We start from the raw sequence: 23,947 nt of genomic DNA on the forward strand, positions 1-23,947 counted from the left end.
AAGTCTCCGTCACCACACTCTCTCTCACATGCATTTAATTTCAGTGGAGGGTGTCAGAGCACTTTACATCAGACACATTAGACAGAGACAATCAATAAAGCCTACATATGACTAACGACTACAAGATGTAACAGTCACATGACAACCATACTACTAGGCAGTATAGTTTAATAGTCATTGATCTTGAGAAATACAATCTCTAAATTTAAAACATAATAAGATATTTGGGGGGGTCCTCTTTAATAATCAGAATTGATTTCTATCCAAATTAACACTTTTTGCAACATTAAGATAATCAATGACTGGGGGGGCGTGGACAACTGCCGAGCATGGCGGATGCACGGTGAGTGAGCTCCGCACCCGGACCCGTGTAATCCTGCCATATTCCTGCCGGATCAGACTCCACCGGCCATCAAACCCACTGTTGTATACGCTACCGGATATTTGAGGAGCACTAACTGTCAAATCCGGTGCCGAGCCCCGGCTGCTCTGATCGGAGATGTGGCCTGGGAGTGGTGCGTAGGCCGCATGAGCCACGACCTGCCCTGGAGGAGGGTTGAGAGCTGAGACGATGTCCACGAGGGGGCCGTGGCCGGGGGCTGAACACCATAGCACGGCCTTAGCCCCTACCCACCCCCCTGCGACCATACGAAGGCACTGAGGAGGCGTGATTATAGTGGCAGGCGGACCCGTGTTCAGCCGTTGCAATGGTTGCCTGTGAAGCACTGTTCCAGCGATCAGTTTGGCAGCCTCTTTGCTGACTTGGAGGCGAGGGAGTGACCATGGGAGACCCACCCTGCACACCGGGTGTGCTTTGCTGGCCACCCTGTGGGATGCTGTAGCTGAAGTTGGTGGAGCCTGCTTGTGCCTAGAACCCATGGGCACCCGCGGCTCGGCTGAGGGGGGGTGACGCTGTCTGTGGAGCCAGTGACGACCAGCGCCCCTGGTGACCCTTCCCGCCTGTGGGGGGCATTGGCGAGGAACGGTGGGGAGTTGATTACACCAAAGGCATGGATTGTGCCCACGCCCTGCAAGAAGGGCTTGTGGACTGATCCTGAGCCCCCCCTCACTGGGGCACTTGTGGAGCTGTCACCTGCTGCTAACCCTCTACGGACCCACCCCTGCATCGGGAGGTGTGTGCCGAGGCTTGTGGCAGCGCTTGTGATGTGCGGCGGCCGTGTCTACTGCGGCACGCTCTGTGTGGTTCCCCCTGAGCCATTGAGGAGATAGCGCTGAGTGACCTGCCTGTCGCTGGTGACCCTTGGATTGAACCGCTGTGTGCGCCGAGGGCCGTGTCACGGCTGCACACAAAAAAGGAGAGGCTCACTGGATTGTTTCTCATCTGTGCTACTGCCTCAAAGACTAGGAGAACCAGAGGACCCATGCTGTGGCAGTGGGGTTGGTGTGCGGTCCTGAGCAATGCGGTTGAGGATCAGGGCCACTCGACAGGCATTGGCCTGCATTGCAGCACTGCCGCTGAAACTGTCAGTGGCCCCACACGGGCCCCTTGCGTTGCCTTCCTTTGATAACTACTAGGCCTGCCGACATCCTCTTAGTGGCTCATATTCGCCTTCCCTCCCTGCCCAGGGAGGCTCGACATCACAGTGGAGGACCTCATTGCGGGACTGAGCAGTAAGTGGGGGCAGTGACTCCTCGGGGGCCTGACTTAGGGGTGCCGCTGTGGGGACACGCTACATCTCCTGGGGGTCCCACGAAATGGCCCTATGACCCCCCCACCTGTCTCTACTCCCCAGGGGGGACTCAGGATAAGACACTAGCTGAGCTTGGTCCCGGCTCCTCGGCACGGACCTGAGGAGGACTTGTTGTGGAAGGAGCGGGGGATGCCCTAGTTGGCTTGACACTCACCTTTGACGATGCAAGAGTGCCCTTACTGATAGTTGCGCGTAGCGCACCTGCCACGAGGCTGAGACTGGCGGTTCCATCGTGAGCCCAAGGCAGGATCCCACTGATACCACTACAATGGTGCGCCCCAGGGGCAAGGTGCCTTATGCCAGTTCAATGGACACCCAGGTGACTGAGGACAGGGAGCCCCCTTTGCAGGCGACAGACGGCATCCCACCTACTAACTTGGAGACATCCCCCCGCTGAGATAAGATAGACCTTATACTGAGGGAAGTGCGAGATTTGGGGAAGGCCATTGAACAACAACTTGGCTCCCTAACGACGGGTTTCACCCTCCCTAAGGCCGACCATGACAAACTGGCCACAGTTGTTAAAGACAGTACACTTGCACTGATGGAGCTACTACGTCAGCACAAGAAACATGGAATGCAGCTCGCACAACTCCAAAAACAAGTTGATGAGCTGCAGGAGAGGGTGGACGGCACGGAAGGGAGGGCCCGACGCAATAACATCCGTGTCATAGGCCTGCCAGAATGCTGCAAGGGATCGAATGTGGCCCTGGAGGGCTTATCTGACCTTTTCTGTGTAGAGGGGGTGCATAGAATTCCATTGGTAGGCCGACGGCTGGGGCTCAACCCCGCCCACTGATTGTCAAACTTCTAAATTTTAGAGATAGAGACGCTCTTCTGCAGAGGGCGAGGGAACTGTCCCAAATACAATATGAGAACCAGCGAGTGTCCCTATACCTGTATTAAACTGCTCTAGTACAACGCAAGCGCTCCCTCTACCAAGACGCAAAGAAAAAACTCAGGGCACTGAATATTAAATATGCAATGTTGTTCACGGCCAAGTTAAAAGTAATCCACAACCAAAAGACACAGTTTTTTGACACACCTATCAAGGTGGAAGAATGGCTCAAAATAATGTTTCCTCTGGGGTGTCCGGGCCCTCTTTGCAGACTGTAGCTGCATCTCCGAAGCCAAAGAGGTTGCGCAGATCGAAATACTTCAAGCCGGGGCACACGGCCAAGACTGCCAATCCCATGCCGGAACAGGCCCTACAGGACCAGGTGGAGGTACTTAAGACGGCCAGCAGGTTCCGAGAAGAAACGCATCCAATACCCACAGACTCATCGGAGGACATCTCGGTCCACTCTGATTCAGAGTCTAGTATAACATTATTCAGCAATATTACGCCTCAAACCGCTGATGGCTTTTCATAATGGGGCGTACCACATGTTAGTGTCACTGTTGTGTATATGTGGAATCCCTATATTAGCAGTGCATTGTCATCCCCGAAGTTCTGATTTCGTGCTGAACGCTGCTACCTGGGGTCCGGGCTGCTTTGAGCTTGCAACGCACTCACCTCACTAAGCAGCCTATAGAAATGCACCCACCTACAGCGAAAGCAACACGTACACTGTAATTTGTTAGCACTGTTGTGCACATGTTTTGCACCAGCGTAGTTCTCACCGCTGGTCCGAGTATTGCAGATTGTAGTTTAAAGGTTTTTGTGGGTTGGCCTACCACTTATGTTGCTATGCATACCGCTGCTCCACCCACACTGAACATGAATCCACCACTAGTGCAACCCGAGTGTACCTGCAGGATAGTAATAACCTGGAACGTGCAGTGACTGGGGTCTATTCACAAGCGACACAGAATTCATGCGTAACTAAACAGGCAATGAGCACACATAGTATGCCTACAGGAGTCCCACCTAACTACAGCCGAGATAGTAAACTGCGCAAGAAATGGAGAGGCCAAGAATTCTCCATGTCATACTCCGCCTTTGCCAACATGGGTTAGGAGCGGGGTCCCTTTCAAGGCTCTGGAACAGCGTGTGGACCATCTGGATAGATGCTTTCTGGTGAGAGGCACGCTAGATGGCACACAAATACTTAGGGGTGGGTGGAATTTGCATAGTTGTCCTATGCAAATTATCGCGAAATTGCTCTAAATCTCCGCGAGCATGCGGAACTTTCACGAAAACGCGGAGATTGCTTTTCCCGCCCGTTCGAGATGTGTTTTGCCTGCTCGCGATCACCAACTTGCCCATGAGGTCGCTAATGGGGGCAGCCATCTTGTTTTTCATTTGTCCCGCCCACTCGCAATGGTTATTTCCTGTTCCGGGTCACGTAATGCATGCTCGCGATGCTAATTTCTTGTTCTGGGTTGTGTACTGCATGCTCCCACCCGTTCGCGATAAGTATTTCCTGTTCGGGAACGCGTATTACATGTTAGCGACGCTTTGTGCGTGCTCGCGGGGGAAATATCGCGCGAACTTGCCCACGCGGTCTCAATGGGCACGGCCAACTTGTTTTTCACTCTATTGCTACGGTTGTGGGCCTGCTTTTCAATCCTCCCTGTATCTTTTCAATCCTTTGTTTGTGGAAACTTTTTTTGAATTTTTTTTATTCATTATCTATCTCTCAATTTTCCTGATTCTATATTTTAAGTTTTTTCCAACTTTTTGTGTAGTTTTCAATACTTTTTCACTCTTTTTCTATTACCTGCTTTTTTCATTTCTTTTACTTACTTTTTTCATTCCCATCCTTTTCTTTTCCACCCCATCCTACTACCCAGAACCATGGCAAAAAGCCACAGGGCTCGTAGCCGTAGCCACAGCAGCGGCGGCGCCAACCCGGGGAGCAGTTACGGATCTTATTCGGTGAGGCAGAGGAAGCCGCACAGTTTTTTTTTTCCATGGCCACCTCTCCTTAACCCTGGCAGCAGGCGGCAGGCCTTGGTCCGGGTACGGGCTCCGGGAGCATCGGCAGCGGTGGGGAAAGGTGCGCCGGGCAGTGTTTCGCTGCTCTGGTGTCCGGCGCAGCCAGAACCAGCTGACGCACCGGTGGTCTGATATCCTGGACCGGGAGCAGGACCTGCTGGACATGCTAGGAGTGGAGGACCCGGGGCTTGGTGAGTAGCTATTTAATATTACGACATGGTGTCTGTTCTTCTGCTCTGTGTTATATATTGTGAATATATTTTTTTAGCGACCAGCAGGAATGCTGCTGCTTACATTGCAGGTAAATTACGTTTAAAAATCTTCTGTGATTGTTATGACACAGGTGCTCGGCGCTACTGTAAGAGTTTCTTTTAGAGAACTTAAGTTAGGTAATGCTAGAGAGACTAGCCCTTCCTTTGTCCTCAGGTCACTAAGAAATAGTGGTGGATCGATACTTAGGTTTAGTTACTTATTAGTTTGCGTTGGTAATTTTTTACTGGTCTTCGTGACGCACCCTCTATTACGTCACGTGCTGCTTAACACAGTCCTTAATAGAACCTTTTGTAGTTTGTTTAGTGAGTGGTAATAGAGGCTTAGCACTAGCAGACCATCAGCAGCAACCAACAATTTGTCCTCCATTTAGTGGAAAATTGTGCTGCCTGGAAGAGGTGGGCTAGGTCAGGTGGTACTTAGGCTTAGTTGATATTCTGGAATTAGAATGAAACACTGGATTAGTGTTGGATTAGTGTTGATAAATAATAACTAGTCGGTCCACAAATCCCCCGATACTACTAGTAGACCAGATTAGATAGCTCATTTTTATTGCTATTGTTGTTTCCATAAATGTTTTTTTGACCGTTTTTACAAATATTTTGTTTGTTTCACACCAATCATCAATATTTGTCTCTATCTTTCTTATATCTTTCATGATCAGCATCCAGGGGCAACAAGACTGGGCTGGAGTCGGCGGGAGCAGCCGGCTAAGAACACCAGGCACAGGAGGAACAGGACCAGGACCGCTCCTATCGAGGGTTCTGCTGCTGGCCCCAGTAAGTCTTCCTGTTGTTAATATTATTAATTATTATTCCCTAATTTTTACTGCACCATATTTTTTCCGAACTATTGTTTCCGTTTCCTAATGCTATTTGTTTACCAATTCTTCTTCGACCTAGACTATCTGTTTCTAAATTCTTGTTATCCCTGCCTCTAACTGCCTCTGCTATGACTCTCTGTACAACTACTATTCTGTCTGTAGCTAAGCTTGCCCAGTTAGCCACTCTTTAGTTGAAAGGTTTTAAATAAACCTCAGATTCACCAATAGCTCTAGCCATTGAGTCCAGTCCTTTGGGTTGTCCTCTTCTTCTACTTCAAGTCTTCTGAATCATGAGGCTTTCTTAATCTTGAGGCTTTGACAATTCCCACCAACAAAATACCCAACCAGATTTTACTATTGTACGATATACTACAACTGTTGTAGGGATTCTGCACATACAGAACATTGCACAAGAAAATACGACGTTGGTGATGGGAGGTTGGACCTTCCTCACACCTCAATCAGAGAACCCACTACAATCCCTCACCCGACTAATTATAGACAGTGTCTCATTGCTATTAGCTCTCCAAACCCCCCACAACCTAGATTAGAACACTCCCAACCTCTCAGTCGTGGAAGCAATGCATATGCACATTGCACACCCTTTCGCTCACTCACTCATGTAAGTCCACACCAAATACCTCCGAGTCTATTTAAGTTCAAAAGGTTTATTTTCAACTGACAAGCTCTGTACGTTGTTCTATAATGCAGCACCGACAGCAACATGCATAAGATTAAAACAATAAACATTGTTACAGTTCGTTACACTTACAACAACTGCAAGTAGAAGACAAAAGGCGAAATCATGATAACTGAACAGTGGTGGAAGCACCACCTTCCCCTTGTTAGGAATATAGTTTACATAAAATTATAAATGAAGATCTCTGAGCGAATTCTGGGGACCCCTCACCTTAGATGAACCTAGTACTGGTTACATCATAAGCTCTGCAAAGCTTTGGTTTGTAGAAGGGAATCTTCCGTCTGTTATGAGAAAAATGGTGCGCGTTAGTATATTGCAAGCATTTCTCAGTCGTGGCAAAAAGTGTAGCATTTTTATGGATAAGCAATATGGACTAACACCAGAACTCCATAACAAAGTGGCTTGTTTTTTGACCTTGTACGCAGCGCTCATACAGTAGCAGTATGAGATCATGTGGGCTCAAAGGCGTCTTACGCAAAAAAGCTGCGAGGTAACGTGCGCAAAAATAAAAGACACAAAGGCAAAATGGTTGCATGGCTCGGGCTAGCTAAACAAAGACTAGAATGTCCCTATGGACCATATAACACTCCACTACCTGATTTGTACTAGCGATGTCTGTTGAATATGTATGTATTAACTTTTTTTTCAATCTTGCTAGTAAAAAAAAGGGGGAGGTGTATATGGCATCTAAAAAAAAAGTGATGTTTTTTCTAGGCGTACTACCAACCACCAGTGTCGGGGCCAACGGCAAAGGTGACACGACTGCTGAGGGAGGAGAAGAGGCGGCAGTTGCAGGAGGAGCTGCAGGGGGTGAGCCAGCAGTAGTGGCAGGCAGTAGTAAGTTGTATTCCTAATCTTTACTTATTGACAATGCATTACACTCACTGCAAGGGTGTACTGTATACTGTACTGTTGAGACATTAAGTAAGATGTTGTTGTGAACTGTTGAAGGCACCCTTTACTTAGCATTAGTAAAAGCATTAGTGGCGGGAGTGTTGAGTAACCAATGGCCTCTTCTATCTGACTTCAACTCAGCTGTGAAAGTTTTATGGAGAAGACTAAAAGTCAGATCAGATGACCTTGATGGATGGGCTGAATGAAAAGGGAAAGAAAGGTGGAAGGAAGAAGGACGGGCGAGAGTTAATATTTATAACTGGCAGAGAAGGATACGTGGGATGCTTGCATACATAAGTGGCTGATAGGAATCAGATGAATGGGTGGTTGAATGCCTGAAACTCCCACAAATGTTAGAGGCCGAGGAAGTGGGAGGATAGATACATACCAAAAATGTTATGTACTGTGCTTGCTAGTGCTACTGTGCCACTATGTGTAGAATTAATTTGTCTTACTGCAGTGCTTTGCTAGGAGTATATTTTACAATAGTCTTCTTTTTTTCTTGATATAGCTACTCCTTCCAAAGGGAAACTGGACAGGAAGGATTTGGCAGCCAACGTCCGGTGCCGGAAGCTGGAGGCCATACTAAGGGAATACCGGCGGCTGGTGGTTTTGGCGGAGGAGAAGGAGGAGGCAGCAGCAGCTTCAGCCTCCTCCAATGCCCCGGCCCCAGCCACCACCTCGAGCGTTACGGTGCCACCGTCTAGCAGCTGCCCGCTGCCGCCCATCTTACATCAATGCTGCCCCACCCGGTGGATGCAATGGCTGCGCGTTGAAACTAGGGGTGGGCAGAATTTGCGGAAGCGACTTCCGAAAATTATCGCGAAAATGTTAAAAATCTCCGCAAACAAGCGGAAATATCGCGAAGATGCGGAAGTTTTTTTCCGGCATGTTCGCGAGATTTTCTGCATGGTTGCGGGTCGCCAACTTACCCATGTGGTTGCTTGCGGGCGCGGCCATCTTGTTTTCAGTTGTCTCGCGGTGCATGATCGCGAGAAAAAAGACGTGATCGCGCGACGCATGACGTCACTGCGGAAGCGAACTGTTGCGAGACAGCGCAAATGGCTAAAACAATACAACATCTCATGGAGAACGCGACCGGATCGGGAAAACTTGTCGGCGAACGCGGGGATTCAGGTAAGGCGATCGCGCGCGCGCGAGAATATATTATTTTACAGCGCGAGCAAGAACCAAATTATCGCAAAGCTGCGGAATGCGGTAATTTTGACATTTCCGCGCTCTCCGCGGAACACGGAAATGCCAAATTATCGCAAATTCCGCGAACGGAACGGAAATTTTGCCCAGGCCTAGTTGAAACGCCGCGTTGCTCGGCTAGAGGAGCAAGAATGTGTCCTCCTGGAGAGGCGAGCCCACCGATAAGACCCAGTTAATTGCCCCTTTTTTATTTCTTCTTTTGGTGAGTGGAAATCAGGCATTGGTGTTAACTTTCGTTGGACAATTGGACTTTTTCATTCCGGACATTGGTTGGGGTTAGGGAGAGGGGTGGTCAGGTGTTTTTTTGTTAGGGGATTGAATTATATATTTATACTTTACATATGATGTTGTTAATGTTTTGTGGGTGAGTTTACTGTTTTAAGCCACACTGTTTCCTTGCTGGTGCAGGGCCACAGCCAGTGTTTGATTTCAATAATTGGCTGACTTTGTAAGACACAAACAGATAGATGCGGCACCCCTCACTGAGTGACTTGTCCTACTAGTACTGTCAGTCTCTCCTCCTAGTCTATGCATTCTGCAACTGGACTGAAAGGGGTGTGTGAAATTGAATTAATGAAAAAATTCCCATTATTAATTATGCCTCCCCCAAACTTCTTCTCTTACCTGTGCTTGATGTTTAACTTACAACAAACAAATGATGGACGGAATGCTGACAATGCAGACATTCTCCCCCAGTCAAGAGATCTGGGTTAAATCCATCGTTCTTTTGCCCACTACACCACCCCAGTTCAAACATGGCCATATGCAAATCAGTCTTGACCCTGTGCCTCATGGGAACAGTCCAGCCCGAACTGCCAAGCCATGTCTTCCCTGGACCGGAATCAAGCATCCTAGGACCGGTTTCTGGCTATCAGCCGTCATCAGCAAGGATAGCTTGACTCCAGTGGCGCAGTGAGCACGGGTCCCACGTCTGGGAATACCCATCCCACTTAGGGCAAAAAGCGTTACAACAAACAAATGATGGACGGAATGCTGACAATGCAGACATTCTCCCCCAGTCAAGAGATCTGGGTTAAATCCATCGTTCTTTTGCCCACTACACCACCCCAGTTCAGACATGGCCATATGCAAATCAGTCTTGACCCTGTGCCTCATGGGAACAGTCCAGCCCGAACTGCCAAGCCATGTCTTCCCTGGACCGGAATCAAGCATCCTAGGACCGGTTTCTGGCTATCAGCCGTCATCAGCCAGGATAGCTTGACTCCAGTGGCGCAGTGAGCACGGGTCCCACATCTGGGAATACCCATCCAAGTTAGGGCGAAAAGCGTTACAACAAACAAATGATGGACGGAATGCTGAAAATGCCTTTAACCCCTTCGCTGCTGCGGACATTCCGCTGCAGCGCTGGGGGGGGCAGGGGGGCAGCGCGGCGGGCCTGTGCTCATGACGGAGCCGCTCCGTCATGAGCCACAGTTGAGCTGTGCTCATGACGGAACGGTTCCGTCATGACTCCGCCCATTTGCGTTGTCGCCCCGCACAGGCGGGGAAACAGCGCCGCGCAGGCGGAGCGGCCGCCGGCAGGATTGTCATGACGGAACCGTTCCGTCATGAGCACACGACAACCGTGGCTCATGACGGAACGGTTCCGTCATGAGCAGGGAAGGGGTTAACTTAGGCACAGCGATGGCTGCATGGTGATGAGGGTTTTCTTTCCCAACATGCCATTGGTTGTGGTGGTAGTAGTAGTAGACACTGGCAGTAGCATTTGCAAAAAAAGAAAATGAGACAGTCAGTCGCCTGAGAGAGACTGTTGGAGGAGTAGTAGAACGAGGTACAGTACAGTACTTATTGCTAAACAATAATGTGCAAAATATAATGGTGGTGGGGATAGCCTAGTACATAGACTTACAAACTATAGTTGTGTCGAGTCACTCGACTAGGCCTACCTACAGTACATTCGACACAAGTGTAACCGTTAGTGCTGTGTAGGAGGATGACAACGAATCCAATCGATGCTGGCTATTAATGCTGATGGATTAGGTTCCTTTGGTAAAACAAATGACCTTGCAAATATATACTGTTCATGGGTGGGCAAGCAGAAGACGATCCTCGCTCTGCTTTGAAATTGAATTAGTGTTGCTTTTGCCACATCCGCCCCAGCAAGCGTGTGATAAATTATTGGTGCCCATTTAATTTAGTTACACCTCAATAAGTCACATAGCCCGGGGGAAGAGGGTTAGGGTTTGATTAATGGTTGGGAAGGGGGGTTTAGGGAAAGGTTTGACAAAGAAAAACATTACGCATGGACAACAACAAAAGAAAAAAAAATCTTGGCAGACAACCATATCCATAAATCTGTTAAGGGAGAAAAAGGAAATGCATGCATGTTGATGATGATAACTTGATGGTTAATGAAGTACTTAATAACTACAATTAGACAGTACAGGGCAGCAGTATATTATGCAATTTGCCTTGCCTGTCTGCCCTCAGAGACCCGAATTACATACAGTTTCTGTTACTGTTGTACCTGACCGGGCTTACTATTAAAGATAGCAAAGGAAATTCAAGAATAGCTGTAGGGATAAGTTGAATTATAAACAGAGAGCAAACATACTAATGACAACAACACACAGTACTAATGATTGAAGACAACAAATGAATCAAATTATTTAAAAGATGATGAAAGTTGACACTGTTACTGTATGTTATCCTGGTCAAAATGGGGAGTTGCATCTCGACATTCCTCTTGGTCCTCCCTTCCATGGACGCTCCGGCCATCAATCTTGGGTAATGCCACTGCCTGCCTGGCAGATGTAGATTTATTGGCCAGGTAAGTGTGAGTTGTTTTTCCCAGTATAGCACAAGGTAAGGGCCGGCCTGTAAATGTAGATGGAAAAGTAAAAGGCATATTGAAGATCAGGTAGAAAAAAAATGCATAAATTACGGTGGAGTGCAACAAGAACACTTTCAGAGGTGGCATGGATACATCATGTCTACTCTAGTCTGTTTCCAGCATTAACCTCCAACAACAACAGGACAGAGCAGGCTCATGGCGCTCGCCGTGACCCCTCCTCCATTTAGAGTACTTTTTGGGGGGGACAGAGGCAGACAAAGCACATAATATACAGCAACATACAGCAACATAGCATATTATGTCACTGTGGTCATCCTCGTGGTGTTGTCCAACTAAGTGTGCATTGTACAGTCTGAGTCCCCTTTCCATATTCAAAATGCAATGGATCGGCCTGCAGTAGAAGTACAAATTTGTTATTAAAAAACGAGAAGGGAAACAAACATCGCCTTGATTTACTTTTAGTGTGAAGATTAGATAATAGTGCACAATGAATAACTACATGCACTACAAACAACAACACAAATCACTAAGTCAGCATCCAATGCATGTCATCATTAGGTTCATTACCTGTTCCTTCTCATCTTCAGTTACTGGGCAGTCTCTCTGCTCGGAAAGGAGGATAGCTATAGTAGTCATCATCAAGTTCCACTTCTTTTGGAGGGACTCAACGAGGCAAGATTTTCTTCTACTTTGCTAATCATCTGACTTGAGGGCAATAGATTTAGGGTGAATCAGGAGGATGGAGGAGCAGGGCTTGGAGGAGTGGATTGAAATACAGAAAGCTGAAACTCATATATGGCAATAAAAGACTAGAATACGGTGGTGATGGATTTGTTGTGATTCGAGGTTTTCAACCAGAAAGACAGATACACAAATAAAAGTGAACAAGGGAGAAAGACAGTAAGAAGTGGAAGTCTAGTTGTCAGGGAAGTATAGCATGTCTTCAAACTCTGGGGGTTCAACCAGAAGTAGGTAACAATCATCATCTAAGATGCTACTTCTGTCACCTGAGCCGATGTCCTCTTCTTCCTGCATTGATTCATGTATTGTGTAATTCGGTGGTATAAAGTAGTGATTCATTTTGATCATGGTTAACCTCTCCATGTTTTTGGGCTAGAGACTGGTCCTTCTCACTGTTGCAATGGAACCAGCAGCGCTGAAAACACGTTCAGAAGAGACACTTGCGACAGGGCAAGCCAGATAGTTTATCGCCAGCCTGCTGAGCAGTGTCCATTGGCCCTTTTTCCCATACCAATACCGCAATGGGTATTAATCAATGTACACCTCTGTCTGGTCATCCAGATAGGCCTGGACCATCCGCTCAATGTTCAGGGGTGCTACACTTTGTTCGGCCTCTTTTGTATTAGCATCAGCACTGGACCTAGCAAGTCCTTGCTGTAAATACCAATCCTTTAACGATTTTACTGGGGCTGATGATCCGGTTCTTGCTGTTGTTGATAGTGTTGGTGAGTGTTCTGAGCCAAACGCACTGCCCTCAGGCTCCGAAGTTGAACTTGACGCCGGATGCACTGCTGCAGTACTTGTTGTGGTTGTGGGTGTATGGGGCGGGCTTTTAATTACCAGCCATTCATTTTCCAACGTACTGGCTGCCTCAGCTATCCAAGTTTTGTGCAGGGCAACTTTCACAGAAAAAGGAATTAATGTCTTACTTTTCAGTGCCGATTTGGACCGTGGATCCAGAATTGTGGCACAAATGCAATGTTCTTGTGTCAAAATCTTATTTTGCACCCTTGTATTGTCAGCTAAGCAACGGGATAAGCTCTCCAACAACTCATAAGCTTCTTTGTTTTTCATCTACACCTTTGTACACTTCAGACACCTCCTTCAGCTGTTGCTCTAGCATTTGCAACAATGGGATATCTTGGCCCATAGTACAGTCCTTCTTGCTGACTTCAAGTGTGAAGACCACGAAAGGAAGAAACATCTCAGTCAGGCATTTAACTAGGCACCATTGGTCCATCTGAAGGGTCATGCCTTTCACAGTAGCATCTCCTCTTCACATGACATATTCATTGATTGGTCTGTACTGCTCAAACAGACTGTCAAGCATGTAATAAGTTGAGTTCCAACGTGTTGCCACCCCCTGGATGAGTGCTTTGACTGGCATTCTATAACAACGTTGAATGATCCTCAGCTGCTTCCGAGCTTTAAAAGAATGGCTGAAATGAGTGCATATTCTTCGGCAGGTGGTCAGTAGGTTTATGACTATGGCTTCTTTTTTCAGAAAGTCTTGAACTATAATGTTAATGCAGTGCGCCAAACACGGCACCCTGAAAAGGAACCAAGCTGCATGGACTTTAGTAAATTACTGCCATTATCTGTGGAAATAAAACCAATCTTAAGCCCTTTTGGGCACAGCCATTCAAAGACCTTGCTATGAAACTCTTCCAAAATGTTTACAGCAGTATGAGATTTCTCCATGGCGAACATGGCTACAGTTGCATGTTTCAGAGTAGCATTAAAGATCTCAGCTGTATCAACCGCACCTACTTCAGATAGCTTATCTCTAACCAACACAAAAGAGACCCAGTGAGCAGTGATGCACATGTAATCAGTGGCTTGGCAACTTGTCCACATGTCTGTAGTCAGGTGGATACTATGAACGGCACTCTGCTGCAAAGCTTGTCCAACCAATTCCACATCGTGATGTAGTGCTGGAACAGCAACTCTTGCAAAATAGGACCGGCTGGGAACCTTCCATTTAGGGCAGATGGCTGACACAAATTCAAGGAAACCCACCCCTTCCACAAATGAAAAAGGGAGAAGGTCCAGCGCTATCATTTTAGCCAGCTTTGCATTGTACAACAGTGCAGTTGGGTAGTTGCATTCGTATAGACCCCCCCCCCGTCCTAAACATGCTGAGAATGGTAGGCTGGATTTTTTTACTTTGTGCGGCAGCTGTTTTCTTGAACCCAGTTAGGCTCAACAACGCCCTTTTTTTTCAAAGCAGAACTCGGTTGCCTTGGTGTCTCAGTCTGACTCTGAATATGACTCTTACTGCGGTGCCACTGAAATGTTGCTGAGGATGTGGGTGATACCACTACACTGCTGGGGACAGGGCTAGAAATGTCTCCCTCTTGTTCACCTTCCACTGCAATCATATCTTCCCATAATTCTTCATCCCCAACAACAGCAATGGGTTCAGTTTTACTTTTTTCTAAGTAGGTGAGCCTCCCACTGGATACTGTGGTGTATTTTGAGATGACTTGTTTGGCCTCCGGTACCATAGTTTGTACCAAGCTTACCCCGCCTAACAGCCTGTCGACAAATTGAGCATAAAGCAATGTTCTCCTCCTTACTGCTAACAGAAAAGAAGTCCCAAACTGGGGAGGAGAACTTTCTGGCACTGCTGGATGTGCCACTTTCAATACCAGATGTACTGGAGGGTGGGCCTGGAATTTGACTCTGTGCAGTTACACTACCACTACCTACTGAGGTGGTGGTTGAGCTGGATGTAGCTTCCTGTCGGGCCTTTGCAAATATGGAAGCTGGAGGTCGTGCTGTTGTTACCTGTGTTGGAGGTATCTCTCGCAGCGATTTTGGATAGGGTAGTAATGTTGGTCTTCATCTCCTCTGCGCCGGGAGTGATGCTCGTGATGACTGGCTCATCATCATCATCCCCCTCTTGTACATCTACCTCCATAAGTGTAAGGCTTTCTGGAACCTTCCTTTTCACTAGCCTTGTCTTGTGGCGTGCATCACTCTCAGACTGAGCTGGTGGCTTCCAAGTGGCATCAAGATCATCAGAAGCAGGGCTTGAAGAAGAAGATGATGAACTAACCCTCCTTTTCCTTGCTAGGGGTCAGGAAGACAATGGATCTTCTGAAACAGTGGCTTGCCACTCTTTGTCTGCAGGAAGCTCGATTTCCTGAAATGCCCCTACTTCAGGAGGAACGACTACTATTGTGGGCTGTGGCTGCTGCTGCTCTTGCGGCTGCTGCTGTTCTTGCGGCTGCTGCTGTTCTTGTGGCTGCTGCTGTTCTTGCGGCTGCTGCTGTTTTTGCGGCTGCCGCTGTTCTTGCGGCTGCTGCTGTTCTTGTGGCTGCTGCTGTTCTTGCGGCTGCTGCTGTTCTTGTGGCTGCCACTGTTCTTGCAGCTGCTGCTGATCTTGCGGCTACTGCTGATCTTGTGGCTGCTGCTGTTCTTGTGGCTGCTGATGCACCTGCTGTGGCGCCTGCTGCTGTCCACTTATCTGCTGAGGTTCCGCCTGCGTTGATTGTGTACTACTTTGCGATAATGACATATCAACATCGCTGCTCGTTAGTAGACTGGCTATCTCTGCGACACTCATGGGCTTCGGCCTAGGTTGGTGGGTGTGGCCCGCTGATGCGGAGGTGCTGCTCCCAGCTTGGACCCCGGACAACGCTGCTGCAGGCATAATTTTTTGTTTCCCCAAAAACATCTGGGGCGGCACACCAGTCTTGGTAAGTGCCACTTCCTACAAAAGGCCTATAACAGCCAGGCCAAGGATGCATGCTTCTATACCACACTGCTTTGCCTTTTAATGCAATAAAATGCAAAAACGAAAATCCACAGGGCTAATCAAGGTCTGCAAGGTACACACCACACAGGCATTTATTTAACACACACCCAAAAGAACAGAAATACCCCCAAAAATACACATTTTGCACATCAATCCAATGCCATCCATGCTCTAAATGATGTTTGAAATAAATTCAACACACACTAAAGGAACAGTTGCTTCATCATGCACCCACCCATGACTAGCTCTGGGCCTACTGGCTACCCACAACAATAAAAAAAATAAATAATGATAAGTACCAACATTGTAGTTGCAGCAACTGCAATGCCCCAATCAAATAACAACCACACCAACTTACTTGTAAAACATCAAATTCAAAAGTCCTCAAATCCAATGATCATGATGCAGCAGACACAAAGAGTGATCCTTCCAGCTCAAAATCCAAAGGCAGAATGAACAGGAGATGGAAAAAGCACTGGGAGGGGCCTGCTGGACAGGAACAGGAAGTTGGAGACACTGTGGCACTACATCCCTCTCCCTCCAATTTTTTTTTTTAATAAAAAGGACTCCTTGCACAAAAAAGGACAGCCAAATGTCAATCTGAGGAGTTTTTTTTCGCCCAAATCATCATTTACAGAAGGTTTTATGCTTCTCAAGATATTATTCTTCTCCAAATTGAAAATTTTGCGTTTTCGGGATCGCGAGCTTCTTCACACTTCCGCCGGATGTCGGATGACGCGTCCAAATGACGTGTTCGTACGCTCACTCTCGCGGTGGTGAATGAAGTGTTCACGATCGCAGACATCTCGTGGTGTCCGATAGCACTGCGAATGACATGTTCGCGATCGCAAAGTCTCACGGAATAGCGCGACCGGCTACCAACATCCCATGGCGCACGTGAAAGGATCAGAAAACTCACCGGAGAACGCACAGAGAATGTATTTTGAAAGCGCGAACATGAGAAAAAATCTCCGCTACGCCGCAGATCTCAGAAATTGCGACCTCTCCGCGGAACGCGAAAATGCCTACATTTTTCAAATTCCGCGAGCGGAACAGAATTTGACGCCCACCCTTACAAATAATTTTGGGCAGTATATATGCTCCTAATTATGAGCAGGATAGATTCCTACTGAGCCTTAACCCTGTTGTGGCGTCCTGGGCTGCGTGCCCATGGATACTGGGTGGAGACTATAATGCTGTTATGGACCTCAACATTGACAGATCACACCCCCTCTAGGTGGGTCCGGCTCTATAAGACAGGCTGATGCACTATGTAGATGGACTGAGGGATGGGGGTTAGGGGACGTCTGGTGCCTGAAGTATCCAACCAGTAGAGAGTACTCGTACTTCTCCCACCCACATCAACTACACACTCGCATAGATAGGATCTTCTGTTCCGATCTCATCACTACTCAGATCACGCACACAACGTACCTGGGTAAGACTCTCTCTGACCACAACCCATTGGAGGTCACACTAGCTTGGGGCAGAATCCCCACCCCAGTCCCCACTTGGAAGCTGTGACCCCAGATGCTTGAGGATTCTGTCTTCCGGGAGGCCATTTCCACATGCCTTAAACCATTTTCTTGTTGAAAACACGGGCACTGACTCCACACCGCTGGAGTAATGGGACGCATTCAAGTCGGTGGTCAGAGGGATAGCTATCAGCACTACAGCAGGGGCATGACAGGAAACACACAACAACCTCAGGGACGTCGAGAATTCCCTGAATGACCTAGAGCAGGCAGCAGCGAGCAACCCCACTAAGGGAGCTCTCTTGCAGGGAGCCTGAATAAAACATGCAGAACTACTAGAAACACTGAGATGCATTGACTACACCGCCTATACGCATGGGGCTGGCCCCTTCCCGGCGCGCATACTTCGAGACAAACCCCCACATATTTCAATACAAAAGATAACTACGGTGGCTGGGGACACAGTGGAAACACAACAGGGCATAAATGAAGCCTTTTGCGAGTATTACCAGACGCTATATCAATCACCCTCCCCACTAGAAGAAGATACTCTGGAGGCACTCCTGACTGATGTACCCTTCCTTCAACTGACCAAAGTGGCACAGGATGACCTCTCCAGTCCCATTACCAGGGCGGAAATCAAAGCGGTCATCCGAGATCTCCCTCGAAACAAAGCCAATAGTCTTGATGGCCTCCCGGATGAATTCTTTGCTACATTCTCAGACTCCCTGGTGCCGCAGCTAGAGCGCCTGTACAAGTCCACGATCGATACAGGAACACTACCCCCCACTACCATGCAGGCATCTGTGGTGTCCCTCCCCAAACCCGGCTGGTCGGCTAAGGACCTATCAGGCTACAGACCCTTGTTATTGCGCACAACTGAATATAAAATATTGAGTAAAGTCCTCTCAAGTCACTTACTCCCTTATTTAAATAAGTTAATCCACCCAGACCAGTTTGGGTTTGTACTGGCACGTAGCACCTTACCCAACATTTGGAGGCTGTACCAAGTCATGACAACAACCCCTCCAGACTATTGCAATGCAGGTTGTATCACTCTAGATTTGAGGCAGGCATTTGACACGCTTAGATGGGACTACATGTTTCAGATGGATGTATGACGTTACAACGCATACTTTTACAACGCATGCACTTACAATGCAATTTTTACATCGCAACATCCACTACAACGCATTCCATTACATCGCATGACACTACAACGCATTTTAAAAAACTACCTTTACAACGCATTCCATTACATCGCATACTACCTTTACAACGCATACCATTACAACGCATACTGTTACATTGCATTTAAGGTAAATATTGGATAGTATAGGGGTAAAAATGAATATTCTAACTCCAGGGGGTGCAACAGTAGGGTAAGTGTTGGATAGTGTAGGGGTTAAAAATTACTATTCTAACTCCAATGGTATGCATTGTAATGGGATGCGTTGTAATGCCTGCGTTGTAGTGACATGCGATGTAGTGTCATGCGTTGTAATGGTATGCGTTGTGATGGTATGCGTTGTAGTGTCATGCGTTGTAAAGGATGTTCCGTTGTAATGCCTGCGTTGTAAGTGTAGTGCGATGTAATAGTTGCGTTGTAAAGGTTGTTTCCCATTTCAGATACTCGGGAAATTTGGAATACCTCCAGACTATCTGAAGTGGGTTAAACTGCTGTATTCGTCCCCCACTGTGAGGGCTCGCACTGGGAGCCACATCTTGCAAGAATACCCGATTGGCAAGGGCACCCACCAGGGCTGCCCCTTGTCCCCGCTGCTGTTCATGCTAACCCTGGAACCTCTGGCTCTCAAGGTGCTGCTATCAGCCGCACAGACAGGTATACGTCTGGTGCAGGCCACACATATAATTTCTGCACATGCAGGTGATATAATACTGTACTCTAACAACCTGACCACTGATCTCACACCTATCTCAGACATTTTCACCACCTTGGCACAACTCTCAGGCCTTAGCATAAACACGAATAAGTCCTATGCTTTCTTTTTCCACCAGGGAAACGCCCAGAGGCCATGCATCTTGGTCCACACTCCCTACAGGTCACTACACACACGCTCAAATACCTAGGCATACAAGTGTACAGATCTGCACCGGATCTTATAGAGGGAAACCTGGGTAAGGCTATCCGATCACTCCGCTCACAGATCACATTCTGGTATTCCCAACTGCTCTCTGTGATGGGCCGACTGGCGATCTCCAAAATGGTGGTTCTGCCTTGATTGTTATACTTCTATACTAACCTCCCGGAAGTGATCCTGACACCGCTTCTCAACTCACTTATCACAATGCTAACTGATCTGATTTGGGGCACTGGCAACCGAAGGGTGGGACTGGCTAAACTGCAACTGAAAACAGACAAGGGCGGATTGGGCACCCCATATTTCCGTGCCTACTGTTACGCGAGCCAACTACATTGGCTTTCGTACTGGTCGGTGCGGCGCAACCTGCATGAGATAGATTATACTCCCGCTGACATAGACCGAAGGGGACTCCACGAGCTGCATCTACCGACAGCTAGAATACTGACCGGTACCCCCACGCTCCTACGCACTGCGCTTGCATACTGGAAAAAATCCACTCATTACTCATGGAGTTGCCCTCCATAATCTGATAACTTGCCACTCCTAGGCATCCCTACCCCCACTGGCCTACTCACTAAGCGGCATCTTTTGCCTGGACGGTGGGAGCTTTGCTTGATGATAGCACCCTCATGGATCATGGTAATTTCGTCAGATGCCATGGGGTCTCAGAGGCACTGTATCTCACACACGCTGCAGTCCTACATTATGTGAAGAAACACTGGGCCCCACACAGGGAGGCACCCGCACGACACAAGCTGGTCCACATGACCTACTTGATGGGAGAAGGCAACCACCTCACTAAATGGCTATACAAAGGTATTACAGCACACAACAGGATACCTTTGATGGATTTGCTCAATAGATGGTCCACAGATCTGGGCACTGAACTAACAGACAAAGAATGGTGTAAGATCATAGAATACCCCAAGAAAATCCAGCGTAATGCCAAATTTAAGTTTATTCAATATATGGTCCTACACAGGGCATATCTCACCCCACACCACCTACAGCGCATATACCCAGCCACGCAACATTATTGCCCCAGATGTAAGTCGGGTGACGCCGATTTACTTCACATGCTCTGGGTGTGCCCGGTGCTCACATCGTACTGGTCGGAAGTGGTCACAATGGTCAGGTCTGCGGTTGAGATTCTTGTCCCAGACACGCCTGCTGTCTGCCTGCTGGGGTTGTCTCGCCATCCCAAGGCACAGAGGGTACAGTCTTACTCCTTGCCAAACCCTCCAGTACAATGAGGTGGAAGTCAGTCACACCCCATCACTCTTTATCTGGAACGGGGAGGTGGTGAGGTGAGCAGCTCGGAAAGTGCTGCAATCCAACGGGAAGAAGCCCGTGGACTGGCCAAAAATATAATCTCCCTGGACTGGAATACCATACTAGAAGCTTTCAAGACCCTTGCACTGCCGCCAGTCCCTGCAGCGCAGGTGTAGTAGAAGCTTAACTACCCAGGCCCTGTCCAGCCTACAATGTTAACAGTTTATAAGTCCTGTTGACCTAACACTGTACAAACTGTATATTGGAATGTTTGCAGTCGGAGTGAGGGCAGCTAACGGAGCAGTCTGATACAAAGTTGCTGTGGGTACGGGCCAGACAAAGGTGGGGAAGGGGTGGGATCGTTTACTTAACTCATTATATGAATCTTCTTACCATACAGCAATAACACTACAGTACAGAAAGTAACGGACCACTTAAAGCTCCAGCCGAACAACACAGGATATCAAGCACGGACATAATAGGAAATGTAATGCTGCTGTATACAGATGGGGCTACCACTGCAACCTTAGCAGCCTCTCTAACCCAGACTGGACTGCATAGCTTCAACCCCCTAATATAATTGTTTACTTGGTAATGGATGTTGATTGCTGAGGAAAAAGAAAACAACCTAATAAAATGTGTTAAAAAAAAGGTAATCAATGACTGAGGGAAAAAAAACATAGCACTTTAATTTATACCTTGCAGTTTGCATGCAGCTCTTATATGGCAGCTGATAGCTCACCACTGTTCTATGTTCACATTTTAACTCATAAACTACAAGTAACAAAAGGATCTCTCTGACAAATGCAGCAACTCACTGACCCACTGACCTATTTACATTATGTGCACTTTATGACCTGCTTGGGACATGTTCTTTACAGCAGGCATATTTCCCTCTGTGCTACCTTTCTATGAGCCAACACTTACACTAGACAACATTCTAATCTCTCTAAGAAGAACTTTAATCACCTGAGTTATCATGACATTTTTATTGTTACTGATGCCCCCACCCAAACTCAGCGCTCGGTGTGGTCACACCAGTTGCTCCGCCCTAGAGCCGGCCCTTCTCGAAGATCCTGTGGCCTCATGCTCTAGGGTGTGCTGCTTCATAGGCTGCCCTAAACACTGGAGGTGAACTTCAGAATGGATTTCGGTGGACAGGTCTTCAAGGTTAACCCACACTTGCCACTGTGAGGGTCCACCTGCTGGTGCTAAGTCACCAGGGCTTCTAAGCTCTTGTGGAGACTTCTAAGGTCTAGGATGGGAATGTGCTCCCTCGGAAGAGTGGTCTGGGAAACTGGTCATGAAGGCTGAACCTGGTTCCCCAGTTCCAAATTCGGCAACTCTCATCACAGTGCCACATCCTCTAACCCACTAAGCACCATACTCCCCAACTAAGAGGAATTCGCACTGCTTTCAACTACAACCCAATTCTACCACGCTATAAACGCCTGGATGCGCCTCAATTCAAAATATGAACTAGACAAGAGCAATATGCTGCATAAAAAAGAAACAACATCATGGAAAAAAAACTCTCATAGGGAATGCAAGATTAAGTAAAGACTGTGAAATGTAAGCAAGAACAACATGGTTAACTTAACACTTTTACACTCACTAGTCAGAAATCAGTGAGTGCTTTTCCCTAATAAGTTAAGGAGATGACTACAGGGCCTGGAAGGGACCCATTTGAATGTCCATTGCTTACAGTCTTACAAAATGTAAGAAGTATGGTTTAAAAAGACCACATCCATGAACAGAGCTGTGGTACACATTTTGTTTTCCAACTCACCCAACAATCAGGTATGGCAGTACCTCCAGGATTAGTGCACTTCCCCACCGGGGCAAAACAATGCTGCTCAAAGAAAGACAAGAAAACAAAAGTAGGGCTTCACTGGTAAAGTGACGCTAATGTGTTTGTGTGTGAAGAAAATCATTCTGGCCACTTTGAGACCACACTGCCTTGCTCTATTTAGTTATTCATATAATTTTCATATTGTGGACCATTATTCCCGAGGCTGCACTTTGCAGTAGGAAAATGTCAAAAAGGTGACATTTCCAACAAAATATTCTTTCTTTTTTTTTACTAATTTCACAAGTGAACAAAAACGAAAGGAAGAGCGAGGGTGTGAACTGTTTCCTAAAGTCTCGGTTCTTTGTAAGTTAGGAGGAGCTAGACAGAAAGAGAGTTAATAAGAGGAGAAAGGAAGGAGGAAGCAGCTGCTAGAGGCAGGGCACAAGTGGAAACTGTACTTGTCTTCTCAAGGCAATGAAAAGATAGAGTCCTTTTCCTTCTCTGCCCGCCCTGCCCTGGCCAAAAACGCTGAAACTTATCTGAGACCTCCTCTATTTCTGCCATCCTGGGACACATGTTTAAATTTAACAAGTAGGGAACAAAATATATTGATTTAAATAAGTAGGTGCACGCCGTGCCCTAACGATCCCACCCACTTCGGCCACTGGGCTCACCCTATTCCTGAAAGCATGCAGGCATGTGTCTGTGCCTTTTTTCCAAGTAGCATCAAGAAACATACAAATAGATGTTTACCTGTAGGTCTAGCCTCTTCAGGTGCAGAACACATGTGAAAATAGATGTAGAAGTACAGACATACCTCAGTCACAACTCCATGCAATTCTTTGAACTTGACAGACTGCACTTTACATTTCAAGCAGATCCCTACATTTCTATGGCGCACCTGAAGTGCACCTTTCCACAGACTCATGAAAAGTAGACTAATCACTAATCGCATGTCTTAACCTCACTTTTATCTTCCAGCATCACTGTTTAGCGACCACTCAGAGTGTTGTGAATAACCAACTATAAAGCAGCAATGCTTAGCATGCCTCTGTTGTAACTCTCATGATAGTCCTGAAACCATCCAGACATGTGTCTGTGCGTTTGCTAGTGCCATCATATATACAAGAAACATACAAAGAGATGTATACCTGTGTTTAATGGGTCTAGCATTGTTGCAAGGATTCTGCACAAATACATAACTATGCGCAGAAGTATGGGACCTTGGTATATACGGACTGAGTCTTCCTACCACCTTAGTACCCACGAACCCCGGACACACTAGCTATAGTATGTGTGCATAAACCTTTAGGAAATTCAATATAAATTGGATCTTCAAAAAATCAATATCAATGTATCGACTATCAGATGCTAATCAATATTAAAAATAATTGTATTCATTCGACAATAATTTTTTTTGCATCTTTTTTTGTTACAAATCAGTACAACACATAATTTTCATATACAGAAGCTCTTACTTAGTTCATTA

The sequence above is a fragment of the Triturus cristatus genome, chromosome 6 (genome assembly GCF_964204655.1).
Source record: "Triturus cristatus chromosome 6, aTriCri1.1, whole genome shotgun sequence".
NCBI classification, from domain to species: Eukaryota; Metazoa; Chordata; class Amphibia; order Caudata; family Salamandridae; genus Triturus; species Triturus cristatus.